The sequence below is a fragment of the Excalfactoria chinensis genome, chromosome 1 (genome assembly GCF_039878825.1).
Source record: "Excalfactoria chinensis isolate bCotChi1 chromosome 1, bCotChi1.hap2, whole genome shotgun sequence".
Taxonomy (NCBI): Eukaryota; Metazoa; Chordata; class Aves; order Galliformes; family Phasianidae; genus Excalfactoria; species Excalfactoria chinensis.
Genome location: NC_092825.1, coordinates 79181898 through 79201990, shown reverse-complemented (window position 1 = coordinate 79201990; position 20093 = coordinate 79181898). Strand labels below are relative to the sequence as shown.

Genomic DNA, 20093 nt, shown 5'->3' with positions numbered 1-20093 from the left:
GCTTGGTTAGTGATTTAAGAGTATGCAGAATGGATATAGTTCCAACAATAAGATACATTAAATAAGACCACACAGCTCTTTGTCCTTCCTTGGGTAGCTATGTAGAGTCTACCAGGTGGATAGCTCCATATTTATGCAGCAAGAAATGCAGATTTTAATTTATCTCCATTAAAGGCAGAACCGTGAACAGCTTCCTGGAAGGGTTCCTTACCAATGAGCTGCTCTTCCATCCTACTTTGGTAACATCTTCCATTTGCCCTCCTCCAATGCAAGCCCTCTGTTTAGCAGAGTGCCTAAGCATAGTATGGTTTGGTTTGGAAGGTACCTCTAAGCCCATTGAGTTCCAACCCCCCTGCTGTGGGCAGGGCTGCCACCCACCAGCTCAGGTTGCCCAGGGCCCCATTCAGCCTAGCTCTGAATGCCTCCAGGGATGGGGCACCCACAGCTTCTTGAGGTAGCCTGTGCCAGGGCCTCTGTTTCACAAACATGAAGGGGAGGGAGGTTGGGATCCCCTCAGTGCCAGCTCCCATTGGCTCAGGTGGAGTGAAGACAGTGGGCAGCTCAGTTGAGTTTTGCTGGGGATGTGAGGTGGAGAAAGGTTTGCTTGGGTTTCGTTTCACCAGGCACGCGAGGGCCAGGAAGCCCTCCTGCAGCCGCCTTGTCGCCTTGGAAAATGAGCACCGTCTCTGTTTAATTTTAATGCAGCCCTTTAACTAAGCTGCCTCGCTGCACTTTGTCCATCTGTGTTGCCCTGTGTGCGGCAGCGTTTCCCTTTCACATTATTCCCCCTGTGACTCGCCCCCCTCTCCCCACTGCATTGACATTGTTCTGGGCAGCGAGCCGTCCATGTTCCCTCATGCAAAGACACTGACATGCCCAAAGATAAACAGCGTGCATATAGCAAAAACAATTTTTAAAGTATCCTTATTTCGTGAGAAAAGGAATAAATGTGATGGAGGATGAGGCCACAACTACCAGAAAAAAGAAGAGGGTGGGGGGGAGAAGGATGGAGGAGCTGGGGGTGAGGGAGTCAGCCAGACAAGCGGGGTCCCTCCGCTGCAGCCATCAATTACAGGGCCTGTAGCTTGGTTGCTGCTGCTGTCGGCAGTGTGGAGGGTTGTTTTCTCTCTTTTTTTTTCTTTTTTTGTGAGGTCTGGGTGAGCAGCCGGGGGCGGGGAAGGAGGGTGAATGCAGGATTTTGCCCAACCCAGTGATTCTCAATGGAGGCTCTGGGTGATGCTGGAAGAAAGGCACTCTCAGGGCTGCGGCATCCCTTGCTGACGAGATGGCCGTTTTGAGGCAGGGAATGCTACAGATATTTTGGAACCCCTAAAGGAATCCAAGTCCAGTCCATACGCTTGTGCACTGTTGTAAAACTGAGGTGGGTAAATAAATAAGCTATGCTGTACTACAGCTTTGGCTTAGGGTGATGCTGGCCTGTACCAAGTGGGGATTTGTGCCTGTACAGCTACACATACATGTGCACACACACATATATAAAACACATTCCTGTGTGGAGTGTGGGCTTTACAGCCAGCATTGGAGACCACTGGGACTCTTCCCCTTGTAGTTTGAGCAGTCCCTGGCTAGGTGATATCATATTTTCCAGAAAAACATCTGGTCCTGATTTACTGGCTGCCCTTATGGGTAATGTGCTCCTCGGATTAATTATTTTCACAGTTAAAAAAGTGCACCTTGACTTCACAGTCTGAAGCTGTCTGGCCTCGGCTCCCTGCAGCTGGTCCTCATCATGCCCCTTTTCTGCCAGATTAAAGGGCTCTTTGATATTGGGAATCCCTCTTCCCCTTGAAGTGCTGGTAGATCAAATCACTCCTTGGACGCACCAAGGAGACTGTGCTTTGTAAATTGCACACAATAGGGCAGGTTGTCCAGACTTCAAATCCCACCTCCCTGGCAGCTCACGCCAAAACCTTTCCCAATTGAACTGTGCAGAGTTAAATATCCTGTGACATCTGCACCTGCTCCTGCCTGCTCACCTGCGGCTGAGGCAGACGTGGTCACGGTCATGCACCCGCTAATGGAGGAACCAAGATGTGGGGAACTCTGGTGGTCACTGTGAGTCCCGGGCATGCTGTTTCTCGATATAAATGAGCAGTTAAAAGAAAATTCATTGCCCTTTTTGCTGCTGAGAAAGTAATGGTGTGTCAAGTGAGTCGCAGCATATGATGTTAGTGGCCAGCGTGTTTTTTGCTGCCAGTCTTTGAGGAACCGAGCAAAGAATGATGTTTAGTCACAATAATTTGCATGTGGGTATAAATAGGTTTATTTTTATGAGGGCTACTCCAGAAGTAATGCTTCCTTGTTTTCATCATGTTGGCTCACAGCGTCAGGGGCAGATGGTGGTGGTATGGCAGTAGAGGCTAAACCTTCCCACCAGTATTCCCTTACATGTTGTTCCCTTGTGACAGACAACAGCAGAGGGGCAGTCTGACAAAATAACATCTGACATGGGAGTGCAGATGAAGCAAAGGTGTATCACTGAATTCCTCCATGCAGAGAAAATGGCACCCGTTGACATTCACTGATGCTTGCTGAATGTTTATGGAGACCAAACAGTGGATGTGAGCACAGCGAGGCAATGGGTGGTGCATTTCAGCAGTGGTGACAGCATCATGAAAGACAAACCTTGTTTCAAATGGTCATGTAGATTTTTGAGTGTGGCATGTAGGCTCTTGTTCATCACTGGCGAAAATGTATAGCTAATGGTGGTGACTATGTTGAAAAGTTGTATTTTGTAGCTGAGAATTTGTTCTATCCAATATTGCTATTGTACACCTTGTTGTAGATTCCGTGACAATCAATAGGAGGCATTATTTTCAGGCCAACCTATGCAGAAACCTTATTCTCTTTTGAGGTCTGGTTCTGTCCTTGCCCTGTTTCAGCATGTCCGAGTTCCTTCTCCATGATGTTTATAAGACTAGGAGTAATTGGACTTCTTTGGAAAAAGCTGGCTAGGGAAACTGTCTGTGGGACCTGACACTTCCAGCTCTGTCTGTTCATCACTGAGCCATCTCCCACGAGTAGCCATTCCTCTGGAACTTTGAGAAGGAGGAACTGCCTGGTCAGCCTTTCCTGTGAAACTCCATATCTAAAACAAACACAGTTGTATGTTTTATGCAGAGCTACAAGTCTTAAGGTGAGGGCAAAGATCTTTATTCCCCACCTTCCAAACTCAGGTGGTAAATCCATAGTGTGTACCAGGAGGGAGCACAGCAACCACTGGTAAATACAGACCACAAAACTTTTCTCCAAAGATGTGTTAAAATCCACCCTTCAGAAGGATTTCATTCCTTTACGTGAAATCTCCAATTCAGCCTCTACCCAGTGCAAATTAAAGCTAATTGAAAAAATCTCTTCAATCTTCCCAAGCAAGGCAAGTGAGGAACTCCATCCCCCACAGCATACCGGCTGGTGGGATATTTCCACCAAGCCTGTATCTCCATCAGCAAAAGCAGGGAGAGCAGTTGACTCTTCAGACATCAAACCTCCTCCTTCCTGTGTGGCACTCAGTGCTAATGGGAACAGAAAGCAGAAGAAAGATCTCCTTTCTTGCCTCAAATCCTCCTACCCCATATCCCCGTCCCAAGGGCCCCTTGTGATATGAGAACGTGTTTTCCTTTCATCTCTGCTGAAGAAACTCATGTTTCTGCATTAGCATGCAAGATGGAAGAGAGCCAGCTGTTCGGTGGGCCTACATTGGGAGGACTTCATCCTGCAGATTACTTTTACCTTTTCATTGTAGCACTGTCCACGGCAGGAAACTCCTGTCAGTTTGTTACCTACTCACTCCTAGAAGTGTTGAGCTGAGCCTCTTGCCCCTGTCAGCAATACACTTGGAAATGGTGATGAGCATCTCTCACCAGAGGCTGTTTTCAGTACAAGGCGCCCTATGGAGCTGGCAGTGGAGGAGTGGAGAAGGGAGGTGGCTTCTCGTCTCATCAGTTGTAGAGATGATAATTAAAGTGGCTAATTTGAGTTTTCTGACTCTCTTTGTCATCTCTTTCAGCCAACTATGCTGCATGTGACTAAAGCAGCTTCCCAGCCAGCACTGTGCAAACCAGCTCTCCTTGCTGGCCAGCCATTGTCTCCTGCCCCACTCCTACCTTGTGCTGCCAGTGCATTTCCTTTATTTATGAGACATCTCTGGGCAAAAAAAAAAATGGCATTTCAAATTCAGTCATTCTTGTTCTGTCTCTGAGTGCTTTTTAGCACTCAGAGCACTTGGCACACTTAGGTCTATGGCATTAGTGTCACAACAGTTCCATACTCAGGTACCAAACGCAGTATCATTTCAGTTCTTCCTTTCTTTTCGGAGAAGTTTCAAAAGGGTGAAATGTGGTCACTGTATGTGGTTGCTTGAAAAAGAACCAAAGGTGGAAAGTTAGGGATAAACCAGTGACTGCTTGTGCTAGATATAAGCATGCAACTTACTGGCAGCAGCCACACAGACCAGAATCCTGACCCAGTGAGAAAAGTGCGTTGACATTTTCAGGTGTGTTACTGTCTTTTCTGATGGTCTGCCAATGAGACCACCAGCTGGTGCCCATCATGGCAAGTCTGCCCTGATATGTAGGATGAAGTATGATGGGATGCAATCTATTCATTTCCCATGTGCCAGCATCTGTCAAATACTTGACTATCATCGATCCCCTGCTCAGGCTCCAGAGCATGTTGTTACTAAGAAGAATGAAACCTACAAACCTACTTATCCTGTAGCATAAAGTTCACTCGTTGCAGTGGGAAATGGTGAATATATTGTTCATTTTTATTAGGCCTACAATTGCTTGCTGAGAGGAGGCCCTGAGAGAGGAATGCTTCCCAACCAGACACCAGCCAGACCTTGACTGTGTGACCTTATGGCTTGTAGACAGCAGTTGTGCTAGCACATCCAAAATAAACCTCTCCTTTGTCCAGATGCAGAAAATGCACAGAGGCTGTTTCATTTAGAAGCTCTTCTTTGGACAGCTTATTCCTCTGGTGGCCCAACAAGGCTGTCACCCTCTCTTGTGAACTTTTTACCACCTCTGCCCTTTGTAAGACCGAGACTTGCTGCTGCCTTGCTTGCTCCCCAGGACCAACAGCATGAAAATAATAACGCTTGCCCAATTTAAGCAATGTGCGACTCCCCCAGTGCTCTGCCTCCATTATAAATCAGCCACTTGGGCCTGGCCAGCACTTCACAGACATCCATGATTTTTTCCATTCCCAGGGACGCTTTAAGATTCTACGTTCCCACTGAGATAGCCCAGAGCTTGCTGTCTTGATCTGATTTGGAATGGGGTAGGGGTTCATGGCTCCATGCTGACGCCAAGCCATGGGTGGGAGTGGGGAGGAAGGGCTCTTTCCTGGGGACTTGAAATCTCTCCTCACTCGGTTTCTGAAAGATTTCATCTCTCCAGGAAGCAGTGCTCTCCCAGGACGGGCTGTTTGTGCAAGGCTCGGCCCTGTGGGCTCGCACTAAAAGCTTCAGATGTAACCAGACCAAAAGCCTGCTGCTCTTTTTCTGGGTTTGGTCCAGTCAGAATCCAAATTTCAGCAGAGACTTTCTGTCCAAGAAACTGAATCTGAGCTGCCTTTATCTCCAAGTGGGAAGTGTGTCAGCCGAAAGAACAGCCTTAGCCCAAAGGGGCATGTGAAACGCTGTCCCTCTGGTGTAGCTTTCCCTCCAGAAAGCAACAAGGCTGTGGGTCCGTGGGCTCGTAACCAGGGTGGGTGGGTGACAAGGGGACTTGACAAAGGGCCCGCCAACCGGCTGCAGCAGGGACAAGGGAACAATCGCCATGCTCTTCTGTTATCCCTCTCTGACCCACAGGGACTGGTTTGCAAAGTTGGATGTGGACCAGAGCTCAGCAAAAAACTGACTGTAAAAACACGGATAGCAGAGATCAAGTTAGGAGAGTGCAGAGCCCATTTCTAAATGCTTTCAGCAGAGCTGTCAGAGTCGGGGTGCACTTGAAACACGCCCCGCTTTATGTAACTAAAGCCAGCATTTGAGGTGGATTTTCTCCCAAGTCTGGAAGTGTGGGAATGCCTTCTCCTGCGATGTATCTTATTTCCGTGGTCTGGATCATAAGCCCTCTCGTTCCCAAACCATTGCAGCCGCCGCTTCTTTCCCAAACATCCTAGCACAAATGTCTGCCTCCAGATCACTGGACCAGCTTCCCGCTCCTGTTGTGTTCAGAGCCTACATCCCGAGAGGAGCTGTGTTTTGGACCCTACATCCTGAGAGGAAACGTGTTTCAGAGAAGAGCAGTGCTTTGCTTACACCCTGCAGCAGCATCCCTCCCGCTTTCACAAAGCCAGTGCGGGTGGGGACGGCCGGGGAGGTGGAGGGGTGGGGGGAATAAGATGTCACGCTTGTCCTGGGCAGAGAGACAGGGACTTGTCACTGGAGATGGAGGGGGCCGGGGGGAGAGCAAGGCGTTGCTGACAGACCCTCCTGGGACGTCCCTGACCCCTGCCCGGGCTTTCCTCGGTGCCCCCGTGCATGCGCCGGCCAGCGGCGCGGGGGGCCCTTAAAAAGCCTTGCTGAGAAAGGTATTTCTTGTGGGGGGGCGGAAAAAAATAAAAAGGATGGGGGGGGGGAGGAGGGAAGAGAAGAGGGCAGGCCCCCTCGCTCCCCACTGAGCCCATTTCTCCTGCTTTGCCGGAGCTGTCAGCCTTGAATCCCGGCGGCGTCCCGTAACGAATTGGCAGCAATGAAGGCTTTGGGAGCCGGGCGAGCGCGGGCGCGGGGGCTGCGCGGGCGGCGCTGGGGATAAAGGCGCCTGTCAGCGCCATTGTGCCTGCCCGCGGGGCCGTGCGCCCGCGCTGCGGCGGGCCTGGCCGGGGGGCGAGGGGACGGGGCAGGAGGGAGATGCTCCGGAGGGACGGGGAGCGGGGGGCTGACGTGTTGGGGACGTGGGGACCTACGCGCAGTTCCCTGTTTTGGTTCTGCTGAGCCTTCTCCTCCAGCGCGAAGGCAGCTGTGCAACAGCATCGCAGACAAAATATTGTCTGGGTGACGTTTTTAATGCCGTGGTTTGAGTAAGTCAAGCAGGGCGAGCATAGGAAAAACAGGCACTGATGCCTTGAGCAAAGAGCAGCCATCCAGTGCTCACGGTGCACCGTGTGCGGGGAGGATGGAACATCTGTGCTTTGTACCCAGCTCTTGGGAGAGAAAACCAGTGTCTGAAAGATGGGGCACGAGTTCATAGGTTTGCAGGGCACAAGAGATCATTGGACCGTTCAGTCCAACCTTTCTGTGTTCCAAAGGCTTCTGATGACAATTACTCTTGTTTTGAGTGTGGAGTTGGCTGGTGTGGTGGGTTTGGTTGCTTGTTTTTGTTGTTTTTTCCAAGCAGACCCTATACAAAAAGGATGGGCTCAGCCAGCTGAGGGCCCTCAGCCACTTGGCAAAATACATTTACTGTATTGGCCTCACCTCACTGAAGCTGCCACTGGATTGCCTTCTTGTGCCCAAGACATCCAAGAGCTATTGCAGCTCTGCCTGCATATTCAGTGCCACTAGCTCCAGCCTGGGCTCCCCCTGAGCTCGTTGAAAAGATGGTCGAGGCTCAGCTCAGAAAGGAATGTGGCCTGGTTCTGTGCTTCAGAAATGCCAGCATGGCTGCAGGCTGCACCCACCTGTTGCCACTCATAATGATAGCACTGAGGGCTCTGCAGAGCACAGACCTCGTGTGGTACGGTATTAATGTGTAATATTAATTACCTCAGCACACATGTAATGCCAAGCCCCTCCTGTGAGGATGCAAATTGGGCTGGCACTGCTTTGCAGCTTGCAGCTGGGCAGTGCTCTGCCACGAAGAAAGAGATAGAGACATCAGCCCAAACCTCCTGTTTGCTCTTTCTCAACTGATGTTAAAAAATAATGTGGTTTCAGACAATAAGGTGCTGTTCTTTCCATGTGGAAAAACTGGAAAGGCATGCAAGATTGTCCCTCTTTTTTTTCTTCTTTTTTTTTTTTTCCTTTCCCCTACTAATTGCCTTGATTCCTGCTTTCCCACTCCCAGCTGCCGCTCCTCTCCAAGTTGCCCTTTCTGACTCCTCGATTAACTTCTTTGTCCACCCGTTTACCACTCAGGACGTGGTGACCTCGGGATGTAAATCTGCACTGACGTCCCTGCCACTTGCCTGCTTTTGTGGGGGCTGACATTTGTAAGACTCCCGGGCCCCTTCCCAAAGCCAGGAACCTTGTTTCAGGGTGAAACCCAACAGCAAGCCGCCTTCTGATGCCGTTCTCCAACTACCAGGTACAAAATGAGCCTTGATGGGGTCTACACCCTCTGTTTTTTGGTGGTTCACCATCTCACCTGGCTTGCCATCAGCTCCTCTGGCCATAGTCTTCTACAAATTTGGGCAGGCATTCTTGGTGAGACTTGGATAAATTGGAGGTGTAGGTCAAACTTTCACAAGCTCTAATTCCAAGCTAAACCATACTTTTATGACAGCATCTTGAGAGACACTATTAGGGTAGAAACAAAGACATATGAGGGCTTTGCTTTAAGCCATCATGACATGCCAGAGTAGTTTTTTCAGTAGAGCAGAAGCTTGCAAAAGGACCCAGCCCAGGACATGTGTGAGCACTGAGCATTGGAGGCGCTGCTGTTTGAAACTGGAGGTTTTGGGGTATACCTCCATAGCGAGGGCAATTGGTTTGCTGCTAGTGGCACCTCAGGGTAAAGAAGATCCTCCATGTACAAGCCTCACAACTTAGGAGGTGTTGGAGGGTGGGGAGGGGCAGCAACATAACAAAGCTCAACAGTGCATCCCAGACCAGACTAGTAACAAGGGTGTCCACAGAATGGTTTTCCAGGGGCATGGCCCTATAAACTCTTGAAGGAGATATAAAGTTCTTTCCTAAATGAGGTCCTAGGCTACAACATAAGGGCACTGTTTGCCCAGATGTGGGCTTTATTCTGCATTCAATCTGACTCCTGGGTCACCACAATCTTCAGTGTTATTTCCTGAATTTTCCTCTGAAGCCTTCAGTGTGTCTCCAGCCTCGGTCCTGAGCCTCCATTGGAGCTGCCAGTTAACACTCAGCTTCCGGGCACCACCCAGGGTTTTCAGCTTTAATTACCCATGTGGAGCCCCCCCCTCCCTCCTTCACCCAGCACAATGAGGTCAGGCACCTGCAAGCCCCCAGTTTGGGTACAGTCACCGCAGCGCAGGACGAAGGTGGGAGGCAGGCAGCTGCAGCAGAGGAGGCCCAGCTGGAGCCCAGGTCTTGTTCCTCCTGCTTTGTGCCTCATTTGTGGGCAGCAGGGCCCCACGCTGCTCCTCCTGGCCCTCTTTAGATTTGTCAGCAGCAAGAAATGTGCTTCTCACCTGCTGCACTGCTGCTGCCAGGCAGGGGACAAGCTCCTTTCTGAAAGCCTTTCTGAGCAGTTGAGGGAAAGGGTCTTATTTGTTGTTTATGCACTGAGACCTTTTTCTTCTGCTCAGCATTATCCAAATTGAGGAAGATGACTCTGAGGGGGGTTGAGTTATTTGTGTTGGCCCTATAGGCACTAAAAATGGTCAAGGTAAAAATCCCAGCTTTGATACACGTGGATCACAGTTTTCCTTGCTTCACTGGGGAGTGTGCTCAGATGGCATTGCCATCCTGTGTCCAGCTGTTTGAATGATTCTGATTTCTTTCGTCTACTGTAGCTTCCCCTAACACAAAAGAAACCACAAACATCACAGCTGTGCAAAGCAATACAAAGCTGGACCTACGTGCTCAAAGAGGCCCGTGAGCCTTACAGCACACAGGAGGCAAATGTTTTTTGATGAAATCATATATGAGTTGAGTTTCACCAATGTTTTCATCCATCTCTTTGCACTCAAGTGAAAGGAAATAAAAGGGCATGCTCTTAAAAAAATGAGTTGTAAGGGTTTGGAAAGAAGCAGAGAGGAAAGACTAACAGGTGGCCTATGTTCTGCCTGGCATGCTCCCATGGATGAGCTGCCTGGTTTTGTTCAGGTCCCAGCACCACTCTGCTCCTTTGTGTTGCTGTGTATAGAACGGGATGAAGGACAGTAAGCCAATAAGCAAAATATGATCACAGACAGAGGGGTGTAGGTGGATCATGAGAGAAAAAGATTAAAAGGGCCATCAAACATCATGGTCAATATTAATATACTGTCAGGAGCTCTAGGGAGATGTGTCATATAGCAATAGGCACTTGCCCATTGACACGGGGCAAGTGGATCATAGAGTTGACCCAGCCAAGCCTTTCCTGTGCTACTAACAGAGTCCACTTTGACAAAATGCCTCTATATAGATAAATTGGAAGCACTGTACGAGTGTTATTCTCATTAGGGATGATTGGCTTGAAGGACCAAGAGAAGTCTCCACCCCACCATGACCTACAATGGGGCAATTACAAGGCAGCAAGTTAAGCATGAACTTTGCTCGCCACAGGTCTGAGCTCTTCCAGCTCATGCTCCCCCTGCTTTCAAAGGGGTCCACAGTACCCAGGGAGGATGGGTGCTGGGTGTGCCATCCCCAGACTCCCAGTGTGGTGGGAACGCTGCTATATGCCGAGGGTTCCGCACCTCCCCTTAGCTCTTAGGGGGCTGGGGAATGAAGGAGCTGGTGGAGAGGGGAAAGGAAGCAACTTTTTAAATAAAAAAGAAAAAAAATAAGTGATGAATAGATCGGCTAATCCCGGGAAAGCTTGAGAATATAGAGCAGCGTCTGTGGGGCCTCCCTTTTTTCTTTTCTTTTTTTAATTTTCTTTTCTTTAATTTCGCTGCAGCACGTATAATCAATTATGGCCTGAATCGGGGATAAGGGGAGGGAAAGTACTTCAATTCATAAATCAATTTTATACGGTCATCAGTCAGGTTGTGAATGCAAATACCTCTGTCGGTTTAGGTTATTCAGAATTAATTGACTCCCACCGGGCTGGGCTGCAGATGGATTGGAGCTTTCTCACAAAGTCTGCTTGGGCTCAGCATGGGGGCAGGCAGGCGGGCTGGCTTCCTCCTCCTCCTCCTCCTCTTCCTCCGCTTTCCTCTCCCTGAGCATTATGCTACTGGCGCTGAGGAGAGTTTTGTGTGCGTGTGCGTGTCTGTGAGAGGGAGCGGGAGAGATGCTTGAAGAAAGAAAGGGATATGCAAAGATTAAAGTCACAAGCCCCCTCTTCAGCCTTGGCCTGTGCAGACACTTTTATGTGATTAGGAATGCTTTGCTTTCAAGGGTTTGCTTTTAAGCCTTGAGCTTCTCTTGAACTTCTCCAATAAGAAAACAAACAGCAGTGTCAAAGCTTCCCCCTGTGCCTGGAATTCGAGCAAGAATCGTGTCATTAAAAAGCCACTTTGCTACTGGGACTTTGGCATCTGAGCCACTGTTTCAAAGCCTGTCTAGGGCAGGGGAGATCGAAAGTCATTAAACATCTAGTGGTTGTTTTGGTGGCCTATTGAAAAAATGAGTTTTGGAGAGTTTGGGGCCACCAGGACGATGCAAGACACACACCACCACCTGGATGCCCCCTCCCTGCATCTCTTGGCTGTGTTGACAAAGTTATCTTGAAGCCCAGGGAGAGCCCAAGGGATGGATTTGCACTGAGGGTGAAGATGAGTGAAACCCATAGCCTCTCTTTTCAGTCCCCTGTACTGCTGCCCTGCTTTGCTGAGCTATAGGGCAGGAATGTGTGGAAACACATGGACGCACACTTGCCCATCATTATCTTGGATTGGAATAGTTAGGACTTCTTAGATATGGTCCTTTTTGCTTCAAACTCTAGAAAATCCTCTCAGCTCTATGAAACTCTAGAAAATGAGTCCCACGATTCTGCCTAAGTAAATAGCTAACTCTTTCAATTAGCAGACATGAGATCAGATGCCAAAAGAGTTGGTGTACGTAACCCTCTTTTACATGTGAGTAGACTGGCAGAAATGATGTGGCTCAATCCAAAACATCACCTTTTAAAACCTGGCCTAGCTGGAAATAAAGCTTAGGTCCTGTGATCTCCACTCCATGACTGTACCCTCTAGGACACAGCGGATCACCAGAGTGTTGAACAAACACCTCCACTTATTGCAAAGTGAAAGATGTTGAAGCTGGCCCAAAGGAACTGACCCATATGGTCTCATGGAAACAACAGCTCAGCAAGTCTGACAGTTCAGAGGAGGTCTTGGAGGTAACAACCATCACTGAGGCTTGACTGTGCTCAGAGGCTGCAGAAGATGGAAGGAGCTTTTTGTAGCTAAGTGGGGAGGTGGAAAACTGCCTTGCAGTCCTTCAGCAGGAGCAGCATGGAGCAATTCTTGGCAAAGGGAAGCAGGAGGGAGCAGCAAAACAAAAGAGCCATGCAGCTTCCCCTCAATGCTTTCCTCCCTTTTGAGCAAATCAGCTATTCTAGTGATATCCAAACAGCCAGGTGCCCTGGACAGCCTTCTGCAGGGCTCTGCCAACTTCACAGCACTCCTTATCTACTAAATCCTCTGCTGTTTCACATATGCTATTTTGTTAAAACCTCATTTGTTTCAAATATCACAGTCTATAGAAGGCACAGATTGGTTCATTGGCTCCAGCACCAACCTAAAAGCCTCAGGGAATTTACTACCCTTGCTGTATGCTGAAGTGCAGCCTGTAAGAAAGCACAGGGTGGGTGTTCACAGAGCTGTTGAGTTGCTCAGGCTGAAGATGAGAACTGTGCATCCAGATCCCTTCTGCTTGCCTTGGTGCATTTGGCTCTTCCTTCCTCTTCAAAAGCCACCTGGACGTGAGTCTGGGCAGCCTATTCTGGTTGGCCCTGCTTAAACCTCCAGAGGTCCCTTCCCACCTCAGCTACTCTAGGCTTCTGGGATTCTGTTTGCCGTGGTCACCAAGGTTTCTTCTGCAGCAGACCCAACTAGATATCCTACTTGTGGCTGGCATTGCAAGACCTTGCTCAGAGGTACCCACCCTTCAGTGTACTGAGCCTTGTATACTGCTAGCCCCTGGCTGAAGCTCCGGCTGCCCCATGTCAACCTCACCTGTGCCCAACGAATTGCAGCTGTGCCTGAAATGGCAGCCGGGTGCTCTCTCTTCCCATGCCCATTGCCGGAAAATTCATGCCTTAGCTAATAAATGCTGTTGTGGCCTGTTCCACTCCAGCGCTCTGCTCTTTCAGGACTTTACTGGGCCCCATCCCTCTGCTGACCTGGCTTAGAAAACACAGGCTCCTGGGGCTGGAATATTTGTTAAGCCTCAGCTGAATCCTCACCTAGAAGCCCTTTAGTCAATCTACTTGGGACTCGCCAGGTTGGAAAGCAGTTAAAAAAGTCTTTCAGCTCTCGATCAAGCAAATCCGTCATGTGGAAGAGAGCGCCATTTTAACACCCTGCCGCTCTCCCTTGCTGCTTCGTCCTTCAGCGCCCAACAATGCTCCGTGTGTTTCTGTTCGCTCGGTGTGCAGTGAGGAGGCCTCCCCCTCCCCAGAGCTTTCTTAGTATTTTTAATCATGTTTATAAAGTCAAATACCTAAGTGACCAAGAGCTACCAGAGCTGCTTCTCTACCCAGCGAGGTACCTGAAATCTCTCCTAGAAGTCCGCGGGGAGAACCATGCTCTCCTGAAACACTGAGAAGAAACAGGGCGCAGGCAGAGGGAGGAGTGAGCCCCTTGTCCGACTCACACAGCCCCTTTCATTGGGGCCCGGGGAAGGAGGGGGGAATCTTTACACCCGCGATGGGACTTCTGAAGAATTTACAGTCGTCTTTTTTTGGAGACACGAAAGGTTTTACAGCCCTGGTACCAGCGGTTACAATGCCCTATGGAGCACGGGGCTGAGCGTGTGCCAGGGACCCCCTCATCTCTCCAGAGTCTGGCCAGTGGCCAGAGGCTTCGCATGGGGCTGTGCCTCTTGGCAAGGGAAAGAGTGAGGCTGGTAGAGAGGCCAGAGCAGGGGAGAGGCCGAGTGGAGGAGGCAAGGAGGAGAACAAAGGACTGCGTTACAGGAGATGGGGCAGCAGGAAACAGAGGGAGATGGAGGATAGAGAGTAGGCCAGCGTGGGAGGACAGAGAGCTGGGTACATGGACTGAGAGCAAGGAAGGAGAGAGAGAGAGAGAGGAGAGGCAAAAGAGCAGTGGAGGGAGGAAATGTGAGAAGAAGGAATAACAAAAAGGGAGCCAGGAAGAGGGAAAGGAGGGAATAGCAAATAAGGACTGAGCGAAGTTATAAAGCAAAACAGGGTCTGCAGGCAGGTATAGCAGGGAGGCCCAGAATGAGCTTGTAGCCCAGTATGCAGGAAGTTTCAGCACAAAAAATGAGGCTTGGCAAAGACCCTCCCCAGGCCTCAACACTCGCAGAAGAGCATTTCTGCATGCCCTGCTTTGCATCAACCTGCACCCCAGGCAGCTCTCAGGCAAATGCTCACCATGATGAATGTGGTGGTGCACACCTTTGTGCACACACGTGTGTCACACGCTCCAATGTCCTCCATTCAAGCTGTGCACCTGCTGTCACAGGCAGCTCTCCCCTGACCCTGCAGCACCCACACAGCCCAATCCAGCTCCAATCCCTGGCTGCAACACAAGGCTTGTGCTTTGTGAAGAATGCTGAAGTTTGGCTGTTGGGGTTCCCTCTGTGCTGGGCAGATAATGAGCCTATAAGGTCTTTTTTTTTTTTAAATTATTTTTCCTTCACTGGGGGAAAAATGTCCTACAGAAAAAATGAACATGTGAGGTAATTCCTGAATGCTGTGTCTGCTTGGTTTGCAAATGGGAAATTTGCCGTGGGCCCCACACACTGGTATACCTCCTGCTAGTGGAGCCACAGCAGACGTGTTGCTCTTGGGCCGAAAGGGTTGTAAAGAACTACTGCCAACAGTATGTGCCTGATCCACTGTGTTTTTAAAGCACGATACGCCAGCCTATCCTCAGGGAGGGTCAGCCACGCTCATAAAAGTCCCTTGTTGTGAACATCGCACTCAACATACTTCTCTCTGGTTACAATGGACAGAAAATGGCTTGCAGCAAAGGTTTTCTAGGCTCTTACATGCGTTGCCATAGCCCAGAAGGTGTAGGGAACCAAAGGGTGAGAGGCTTGGTGACTGCATGTTGGGATGAAGAAGCAACAGTGGTTTAATTTTCTATTAAAATCACTCCATGCAAGCTGTGCAAACTTTCTCTTGCTAGACAAACATTGTGCAAAGGGCAACACGTTGTTGGTGGGACTCTCCCATGAGAACAACATGAGCTGCAGGGCCCAGACAGCAGCCAATGGAAATGCACCTGGCCTCCTTGGAAGCATGTCCTGACACCTGGGCACCACATCAGTGCCAGAAGGACCTCAGGAGAGCATCCTGTGCAGGACAGCAGCTGTGCCAGGCCTTGTCCTTGAGCAATTCGGGCCCAGTGACACAACTCCTGGGACGAAGCAGTAGAGATGAGTTCTGTTATTTCCAGGCTTGCCCCATGGCACAGCTCCTTCAGCATGTTAACCAGCATTTTGGGAGCACCCACCTATTGCCACTGGCTCGTACTGCCTCTTGTTGAAACATCACTGATTTAGGAATGCCCTGTTTTCCCTTCTCTACGTGTTTTCCTTGATTTTTTTTCCTTCCTTTAGAATAATGAAGACACGCATGTGGTATGGTGTTATCTTTTCTACCCAGTTTGTTTTGATTTGATCGTCCTTGAGGCTGCTTCCAACCCAAGCCATTCTATGACTCTCTGATTCTGTGATTTGGAGTTTGATCAGTACAGATGAAATAGAAACATGAATTATTGTTTCATCAGTAGCTGAACACTTTTGTTCATGATTTTACCTCATGATCAGAATAAGGAGGAGAAAAGGCCCTAAGACTCAATTACAATAATGGAAAAAATAGGGAAGCCAGGATGTATCAGGATTAGAGAACATGCTGCACCGTTAGAGGTTCATGGGTTAAGAGAGCAGACTGGAACTCTGGAACAAGCAGTGCTGGTTGAATTTACTGTGTTTTTGCTCTTCAACCTGTTCTTGAGCAGTCATTGCAGGTGGCAGTTAAGCCAAGGCAGCACTCTGGGTGCATGTGGTCATTGTTGCTAGGAAAGTACATGGAAAGCTTACATGTCAGGGCAGGAGTAGAAAGAAGCTGGCTCTTGTGCTGAGATTCTCTTGTTAATCCAAGAGAATCACCCACAGAAAACCACTAATGACTTCAAACCATAGTCCAGTGGCGCCCTGGCGTCCTCAAACTGTAAACAGAAGAGAGAAAAATAGATCTGATAAAGAGCAGCTTGGCTTGTAGGCTTGGAGGAATGTTAAGTGCATAGTCCATGGCAGCAGGAACCAGCTTGGCTGAGCACAGACCTTGACTCCAGGACTGATACAGCACCAATTGCGTATATTTTTCTCCCCTGCTGGTGAATACTTGTCTGCCCAGCTGGTGCCTCCTCAGGCCCAACCTGGCCTTCAGCTATGACACCCAATCCAAATGTTTCAAGGCTGCCCTTGGAAAGCAAAGAGCTTGGCACCTTGGGAGGTGTGGCCCACGGCCTTCGTTCCTGATGTTATTTGGATCCCTAATTTTGGAAAGAGCAGTGGAAACAATTAGGTCTCTTAACTTCTCCGAGGCAAGATCCAAATACAGAAAAGAATACATCTCCCAGGCAGGGAGAAGTGGGGAATTAACTGCCTTCTTTTGGATGAGATCAGAGAAAGCTGATTTATGAAGCAAAGAGAAAGCAAAGTGCTTTTATGGGTAAAATGTTCCCTGCTTATTTCCCTTCTGTCAGACTACGTTCCTCCCACGCTTCTGGCTGCAAGCTTGCTCCTTTGGAAGCCTGTTTAAGCATTTCAGCATGTGCTGATTTAACTGGGCAAGGATTCTGACAGATCTTTGCAGAAAACTTCACAGGAGTTGCTAGAGGTGACTGCCTAATGCTGACCTGGGGCACATGGAGGAGGACCAGGCTGGCCAGCACTGATCCTTGTGCTCTTGCAGCTCCCTCCGAGCACCGGGCTCTCTGAAAATGCTCCTCATGGTCTGCTGGGCTGGGTTGCATCTCCCCACCTGCTTTTTCTCCTCCCTTGAGGAGTTATGGGGCTCTGATCCTTGGAGAGATGCTGAGAGCTGAACCTTCACCAAGGCCGGGGGCGTTTGGTTACTGCTCAGCCAGGGCAAGCGAAAGCAGAACGGGAGAGAAATTCAAGAGGGTGGGTGTGGAATGAGAAAGCTTCTGTGAGTGAGTTTCCACACACGGGGCTTTCAGCTCCTGCCAACGTACATACAAGATGGATGAACTCAGGGGAACTTAGAGAGGCTTGTGTCTGCTAAGGGAGGCCATAACAAACCTCTGATATTGAGTTATGGGGTACCAGCTGGCACACCTGAAGCACCAATGGTCTAGCCCTGCTGTCTGCTCTGCTCATGGTTCTTCCTGACAAAGATGTCTTAGACGCTGGTTCTTACAGGCCTACTACAAAGGTGCATAGAGTCATAGAATCATAGAATCATTAAAGTTGGCAAAGAACACTAGATCATCAAGTCCAACCCATCACCACCATGCCCACTAAACATGTCCCTCAGTATTGCATCCACACAGCCCTTGAACACCTCCAGGGTTGGTGACTCCACCACTTCCCTGGGCAGCCTGTGCCAGTGCTTGAGCACTCTATCAGATAATATTTTTTTCCTGGTATCCAACCTGAATGTCCCCTGGCACAACTTGAGGCCATCACCTCTCATCCTATCCATCCCCTGCATCCTCCCACCCCAACCAGAATCACAGCTCTTGTTCAGGTAGGCCCAGGCACCCGCACAATCCTTAGGCCTCGCTATCAGGAATCCAAAGAGAGCGGTGCTGCTGTATTGGGCCAGGTCTAGAGCTCCATGCTCAGCAAACGTTCACAGAATAACATCGGCAAAGGGGAGTTTTGCCCCATGGAGCTGGGCAAAAGAGGAGAATATCATTTTATCATAACAACAATGATGTCAAGGAGACCCCTTGCTCAGACCCTGGGCTGCGGTAGGTTTATAGACGGGCAAGGCAGTGGGGGAGGCTAGGAAAGAGAAAGCCCCACAAATTGACCCCTCTCCCCCCTGTCCCCTCCTCTTTCTTTAAATCCCCACCTAGTCAGGAGTGCTCATTAAGGATGGCTCTCGTTTCCCTAATTAGGCTGCCCCCTTCTTTTCACAGGGCTCCAGACCTCTGCCATTCAGCAATAACAAGAATAACAAGAAACTCGTTATTTTACAACCTGGGCTAAGGAGAAGGGGTAAAGGGGAGAAGATGATAGCTTTGTGATGGGCTGCTCAGAGAAAAGCCAGCTTGGAGCAACCTGGGGTCTGTGGGAGGACAGAGGGAAGTGATTTGAAGTGGAAAGGGACTTATAGGTAAAGGGAGTTGTGTGAGCACTGGAGGCGTGGTGAAGCTAAAGGACCAGGCAGAGATCTCTGCTTTGCCTTCACGTAGCGTCCTGCCCCAGGAGCACACAGCCATGCTGGCATGGCTTTGGATGTGTTTCAGTGTTTTTCTGGATGAGAGGGGGAAAAAAATAACACAAGAACACACCACCAACAACAACCAAAACCACTCGCCACCTTGCAAAACCAGCCCTCCTTTGCCATTTGGAATGAATTTGTCATGAACAGCTTATCGTCTCCATAAATTGTCACAGATCCATGCTATTTTGCAGAGCTAAACATTTCAACATTTTATCCACATTACCAATTAAACCATCTTTGCTCAATTTATGCCTCATTTAAATAACTTATTACATCAGATATAGCTTTTTTTTTATAGTTTGGTTTTAAGTCTCTTTCTCATACTCTCTTTAAGACTCGTCTAAGTCTTTCAAGATGTTCTTTAAAGCCCTCAGACCAAATTAAAACATCATTCACTGGAGCTTTGGCACTTAGCAGTTTCTCACAGATCTGGCAGTTACCCTTTGAAATACCTCGGGAGTAGAACAAATGCCAAATGGTGTCAGCCCCGACTTACACACGAACATTTTCAAGCACGAATGTCCAGAGTTACGCCTCAAAAATAGGTGCAGACATGTAAGCCAGTGGCCTTGATTTTTCTGAGGTGACGAACATCCTGCAACAATGTCCTGAAGGATTTATGGTATCAATCACTTGGATTTTGCCTCTGAGGCTTTCTTATAATGATGGGTCATATTGTTTTCTAAATTCATGTTCATGCCTTAACTCAGTTGCATCTGCTAATGGGTTCAGATTGTCCTGATTGTAAATAGACAAACAAATATGTATCTGCTGGGACCAAAACTGACTGTGCCAAACTGTTGTTAAACCCTCTTCTCTTCCTCCCACAAAGAAAGAGAGAAATCAGCCAGAAACCCAAACAAAAAAAACCAACCCTCCCCCAAGAAAAAAACCCAGTCTTCTCAGATTTAGACCCAATTGGTTCGGCTGCTGCATGACTTTCTCATGGAAGACGTTTTTGTGCCCTCCACCCTCCCAAATTTGTGTCACCTGAAACATTCAGCAAATTCACATCAATTCTGTTGAATTCCTCTGACTGAAAGAAAAGCAGCCTTGTGCGCCAGGAGGAGAAACTCTCACCCTCTTGCTTGACCCTCAGGCGAGTTTCTGCAAGGCTTCTCCATAGATACACCAGGCTTAGACAACACTGTTGTTCTGCCTTTGGCTGTAACCAGTTTTCTCCTGCTAAAGAAACATCTGGTGAGGACTGGGGCTGCAGAGAAGACATCTGACAGCTTTGTGGACAGCCTGAGATGTTGGAGCCTGCTCCAGCACATCCAGGTTTTGCCTTTTACTGATGGTAAAACATGCTTTTACTTTCCCAGGTATCCTGGCCACCCTTCCCAGTGAAGCACTTGGATGTGTTATTTGTGCTGACCCCCAGCCAGAGCTGAGAGATGTCTTGACCACAGCGGGTTGGAAGAGACTACCCTGGATCACCTGTCTGGTTTTGCATCACCTCTCACTCCTCCATTCCAAGCAGAAACATATGGCAGGTATATTCACAAGTGCAGTAGGTCTGTGCTACACTTGGAGAGGAGCCCAGAAGTTACATTCAGTGTCAGGCCTGATGTCTGTACCAGCAGGAAGTCCTGCTGTGCTGCAGCACACATGCTGCTGAAGGGACAGGCAGACGGGCTCATGGAGGTGGAGGTGAAGGTAGAT

At 49.1% G+C, this 20093-nt stretch overlaps 1 long non-coding RNA gene across 1 annotated transcript in view; it reads left to right on the top strand.

The window, feature by feature from the left end:
* LOC140254690 (uncharacterized) overlaps positions 1-20093 on the top strand; it is a 41764-nt gene that overhangs the window by 11741 nt on the left and 9930 nt on the right. The window contains exon 2 of the long non-coding RNA XR_011904290.1: positions 19754-19924. This is a non-coding gene — a long non-coding RNA (uncharacterized lncRNA). The remainder of the gene's footprint in view (positions 1-19753; positions 19925-20093) is intronic.